We start from the raw sequence: 6,000 nt of genomic DNA on the forward strand, positions 1-6,000 counted from the left end.
TTTAAATGTTGGGAAGGCTTCTTGTATCACCTAAAAAGAGGGGACAAGCTTTTGGTACCAAAATTTGCCAAGCATTACACCACGATATTAAAAAAAAAAATGCTAATTTCAATTTTACATACACAGTATAATGCTTATATGATCATTATAAGAACTAAAATGTCTGGTGCTGCCACATAGCCACACTTCATTTCAGATTACCATGTGGTGCTCAGAAACTAGTCATGCACGCAATATGCTTATGTTGCCTTAAAGGTTCAGATGCAAGTTAGAAGAGATCAATGTAGGTAGTATAGATTTATTTTTCAGAAAACTACAGAAGTAGTTTTAATTATGCAAGTGTGTGCTCTGCTTTTATAACCTAATCGTTTTCTTTCCTGTGAACATTTTACTTCCAGATATAAACATTCCTCAGTTAGGTGGGTTTTTTTTCGAAGTGTAGATTTGCTACAATTTCTATTGCATTACATATCTGAAATAGCCTATTTTTAACTTCAGTTACCTCATTAAGCAAGAAATTGTATTTTGAAATTCTCAAAAGGGTAGAAGATTTCTTTTATCTATTTTTCAGGTTAACCATTCTTCTTTTTAAGTCTTCATGAATATAGCTTACAGGTTGTCCAGTTTCCCAAAGGCTTAGAGAGCTGAAAATAAGGCTCTTCATCCAATAAGACTATTTGAGGGCTTTGTCACAAATACCTCTGGCTTTACATGCACTGTTACTGTGACATGGTATATCAAAACCATATGAATGATACCTTGTCACTGTAACCTCTTTTCCTACTACCTGTAACCCAGAATAGTCACTGCCACTACCTAGATTTCATTGTAAGCTCTTTGGGATAGAATCATATCTTCATATTTTCTGAAGTGCTGTATGCTGTCTAGATAAATAACTAGTATCACCCATAAAGTTTGACATGCTGCCTACCTTATAACAGCAAGGCAGCTCAACTTCCTCACATAGAGAAACAGTATTCTGCATGCACTCATTCCAACTGTATTATTTTTTGCTTACTTAGTTTATGTTTGAACAACAGTCTCTCAATAAAGCAGTGCTGAAATGACACCCTTCATTAGCCATCAACAAATTTTTCTTATATTGAAGCCTGAGATTATCCATACTTAAGCGTAAGGCAGCAGCTGATATCTGTTATAATTTCTTCCACTAGTGAACATCCATCTGCACTCATATAAATCTTTATTTCAATATGGAATGTCCTTTATCTTATCATAGCAGTGTGTCATCTGAACAGTGTAACTGTACAGTCTGATTCTCCAGAGATAATAACTCAGAGAAATATGTTTAGATAGAGATTTTATCACACAGCATTATCTCACATTGTATGGAATCACTTAAGTAACAGTAGCTGCAGCAAATCAATGACAGTTCTTTGACATGGTGTTTAGGAGGTAGAGGTTCTGTGGTAAGAAATTGCTGCTTCCTCAACTTCATAGAAGATTTTTTCCCATAATACAGAAGTTCTGATGATGCACAAGTCTGTATCTGATCCATACATCATGGAGACCAACAATATTAGAGGATATAAAAACAGAATAGGAAACAATCTTGAAACTCTAATATTTCTTCAAGATGTGCCTTTGTAATATTCTGTTCAGTTCTGGTCTTCCCCTCACAGAAAGCTAAGTTGAAGAAATGGCTGATCCAGATGATAGAAGGGATCAAAATGCTTTGTTAGAGTAAAAGGTAGAAGTTTCTGGACTGTGCTTTGTTTCTGTTACTTTGTGGAACAGCACTTTCTTGTTTTCCCTGGTAGTGAAATCATGATCACAGCACTGAGTGAGAAATGGGAGTGTGTGAGGCAGGTGTGCCCTGGAGCCTCTGCAGTGCCAGAAGAAGTGATAGATTGCTCTTTGAGATAAGAAAGAAAGAACCTCTCCTCTGCATTTTTAGCCCAGGTGCTATTCAAATCTATAGAAGAGGAATCAAAGTGATTCTGTTAGCACAAAAAGGGAGATTGGCACCAAAAGGTTTAACTAACCAAAATCATCCATTTGATTGTTGAAGTCCTTTCTTCCCTTTCTGTCCAAATAGAACTAGAATTCATGGGTTCTGCTAACAAAACTGATCTTTTTAACTACAACTTTTTTTTCTCTCTTTGATGGATGAAGTCTGGCTCTAGCTCTTAGGCTGCACTCGCAAAGCACTTCTCCTTAGAGTCTGAGTATGAATACAGTGCTCCTAGAATCTTTGTGTTGCACAGTACAAACGCTGTGGGAAACTGGCTTAATTTTTAAGTTGCACTGAAAATATGCATAGGGATAGCCTAATTATGTGAGAGCTGCTCTCTCCCAAGTCTTCAATGCTTAAATATGGTAGCTTGCCAAATTAAAGACTGGTGGCTGTGCATGCCCCTTTTGGTTTCCCTATTAGTCAAACTCAGATAGCGCCTTCCCACTGATTTCCATGCCAGCATTCCCTGAAATTTAGCAATGAGCTATGCAGCGTGTACCCACTCAAGGGAACAGTATCTAATTTGAGTGTAAGACCTTGCAATATCAGCAAGTAATTCCCTCTCTGTCCATGTAAGAATGTTCTACAATATCCTCCAGTTGCTGGGAACACTTCAATTGCCTCTAAGCCCTTAATGCTTTTAAAGGAGGGAACAGGTTTAAATTCTGTCCTGAACCATAAGAATAAGATGATTGCATTTACTTTGACTTTCAAGAACTGAAATTCAGTAAAACTATGTATTTATAATACCATAACAAAGGATAACTAGATTAGCCTTTATTAAACAATGAACCCCTGTGCAGTAAGTACAAAAGAAACTTAAGTGAGGGACTACTTTAAAGAACAGCTAAAATCTGGTAAGTGACTCCTCCTTTGCTTCCACACTGACAAGGATTTTCCTAACTTTGCTATAGGCATACTGACTTCAGGCTCTTTAATCCTGGTAACTAATAAACAAGGTTTTGTTTTGAAAGCATGTTGCTGAGGTATGACTGCTGAATTGCTTTGACTTACTTCCCCAGTCACCCCCAAAAAAGAGAGATGGGAAAAAAAGAATGAGTGCTGGATGTAGGTATTTGGGTTTTTTGGAGGGGAAAAGGGAGATTGCCTTTTTTTTTTTTTTTTTTTTTTTTTTTTTTTTTTGTTAGAGGCATGAATAAAACTTGAATAAAACTTTCTATGTCAAAGGGAAAGAGTGGGATATAAAAGGTACTCTGGCTTCAAGGGATGCTTAAGGGAGATTGCAAAGGCCAAGGTCCTGAAAGAACTTTCTGCAGAAGTCTTGTAGCAGCTAAAACCCTGTACAGTATCCTCTAGCAAGCTGCAGTTAACTATTGCTGCAACTATCTGAGGCAGCATGAAAAAACAACTGCTAAAGTATTCAAAAGGATAGCTGTGTATTTAAAAGCATAGTTATGCTGCTGAGTTTGCTGCTTGCTGTTTTTTGTATTTCCACATTTCAGACACTTGGGGTCTCTTCCCCTGAATGTGGTGCTGCAAAATACTTTTTGTGCCTGACTTCATCATGTTTCCTGAAGCCAGATTCAGTTTTCTTGGCCTAATAATGTAACACCTCTGTTTATTTACTGTTGCTGCTTCCCAGTGCAATCCTCAGCAGAGGCCCAGGGAAGCCACAATGCCGAAAAGTGGATATTACAGTATCATTTTAAAAATAGCTAGTATTTTCCTCGTATTTTATTTTTTTTAATATTTAGACATTTCAAACAGATTTGAAAGAATTTCAGGACAGATTCTTCAAGGATAAGGAAGCAGAACTGTTTAAACTTTAACACAGCTTTTCATGTTGCTCTTAGTATTCGTTCTGATACTTAAGTGTACCCACAAAGGATCTCAAACTTTTGGAAATTATTAAAAAGGATTGGTTTTTATGACTACCAGTCACAGAAAATAATCACTTACCTCTAAAACTGCAATTTCAGCAAATTGTGTCCTAATGTGGCTTATCATGTTATCATGGAAACAAAACATAGGTTAAAAAAAAAAAAAAAAAGAATAAGAAGTATTATTGTTTTTTTCCTTGCCTATTCAGACATTTGAAAGTATAAAATTGCATTTTTGATATTTAATAATCAATTTTTAAAAGGTCAATGTTACCTACACACCCAAAAAGTGGAGGCAGAGAAGACAAACTCTTGCTCAGATGCAATGTTTAGAGAAAAACAAAAATCCATATAGAAAACGCTCAAAAGAAATTTCTGAGGTCCCTTACAGCTTGAAGGCTTCTTTCCAATTATATAAGCAGCAATATGCTTTTTCCATCAAAAATAATCATTTCAGTTCTTCAACTGCTGTTTTTCCTTAGATATGTATTTTTCCAACTATGAGGTTTTCCCTCTTAACATATATTGTTTCCATTTACTTGCCACCACTATGACTGTTTATACATGAGTACACACATAACAAGTTGAGTTTTCAAACTGTTGTTCCAGTATCTTTTTTTTTCCTATGCTTGTATTTACACAGAACAGGTATCATATCCAAAACACTTAATTTCTGCTAGCTCCTTAGTACGTGAACAATACTATCTCCCTATTCACCTTCTAGAACCTAATGCTCTGTGTGAGAGAGAAGTGATTAAAGTCACTGTTCCACAGATGGGAAAACTATTTAAGGAGGATGCCATTGTTTATACAAAAGCCAAAGTTTATGTAAAAGCAAGAGAACTTGGAAGCGCATGACTCTCATCCTTTTGTTCATTCCTGTGACACTGCTGTTGAGCAATTAAATGCTCAGAATTGTAGCTGCTAACTTATGATGAATAATAAAAACTCTACAGGAAAGTGGATGAGTAGGCAGGCCCTTTAAATTTTTCTTCAGAAATAGAAGACCTAAAGAGGAAGTTTGTAACAAGTGTTCCAGTAGAAAAGTAATTTGCTTTAAACAAATAAAAGAGGCAATGTTAGCACTAATGTCTAATGCCATTAGTCTTTCAAATATTTGTTCCTAGTTAAAAGAAATGCTGCTGGTAGATGATCATCAATGGTAAGAGTTTAGAAGGTGCCACTACAGATGAGATCTGATGCAGTGGAGACAGTCTTTTAATAGCAACCACAGCCAGATGCTTCAAATGGATGTATAACAAACCTCACAGCAGGTAGGTAAAGGAGAGCTTGCTACTGTTCCTCCTAGTTGCTTATAATTGTTCATAATTAGAAATGGAATTTGGACACTAAAGAAATATATTTTCTCTCTTCCAAATTATTTAGCACAAAAGCTGATAAAAAGCACACTTGTTCACATGGCTAAAAGTTGAAAATATGTGATGTGTTTGAGTGGAAGATGAAAATTTCAGTTTGGGGAACATTTAGGGTGTTCATTCAGTGATCCTCTACATAGTGAGAACCTCCCAGAAAAAGGAGTTATATTCCAAGACAACAAGAATGCTAAAGATTTCTTTTTTCTGCAATAATCGTCAATAATCATCTTGAGGTGAAAACATCTATGAAAGTAAAACAAAGAAGCAGAAGGGAAATAAAATTTTAGAGAGTTAAAAAGGAGGAGGAATGCATGTATGAGGGAAGAAAAGAAAAATCAGAAAATGTACTTTCACACAGTCAATAAGTTTCCATTGTCAATCAGTTTATATTTGAGTTTGTATCATCACTAGGAATACTTTTATAGAGCTCTCATGTACTGATTAGTGATACAGCTAAACTCTCACTTCTATAGCCTGTACTTGATTCCCAGTACAACAGTGAGTGATGCAACAGTGAGGAACAGTAGCTGTTTAACTTGTGGTAGTTGTTCAAATGCTACAGCAATAAGCCTGGATATTCTAGATATGGGCTACAAAGCTAGTTTCCATGCCAAATTACTTTCATTTCAGTGGTGCTTTGAAGATCTCAGGACAATTTGGGCTGGCAGGGACCACAGGAAGCTTCTAGACCACCCCCCGCCCAGAGCAGGCTTAGCCGTGGGGCAAGGCAGGTTGCTCAGGGCTGTACCCAGCTGGGGCTTGACCACCTCTGAGGACAGAACCAGCACCACTCTCTGGCCCAGCCTCA

This window comes from Rhea pennata, chromosome Z (assembly GCF_028389875.1).
Source record: "Rhea pennata isolate bPtePen1 chromosome Z, bPtePen1.pri, whole genome shotgun sequence".
Taxonomy (NCBI): Eukaryota; Metazoa; Chordata; class Aves; order Rheiformes; family Rheidae; genus Rhea; species Rhea pennata.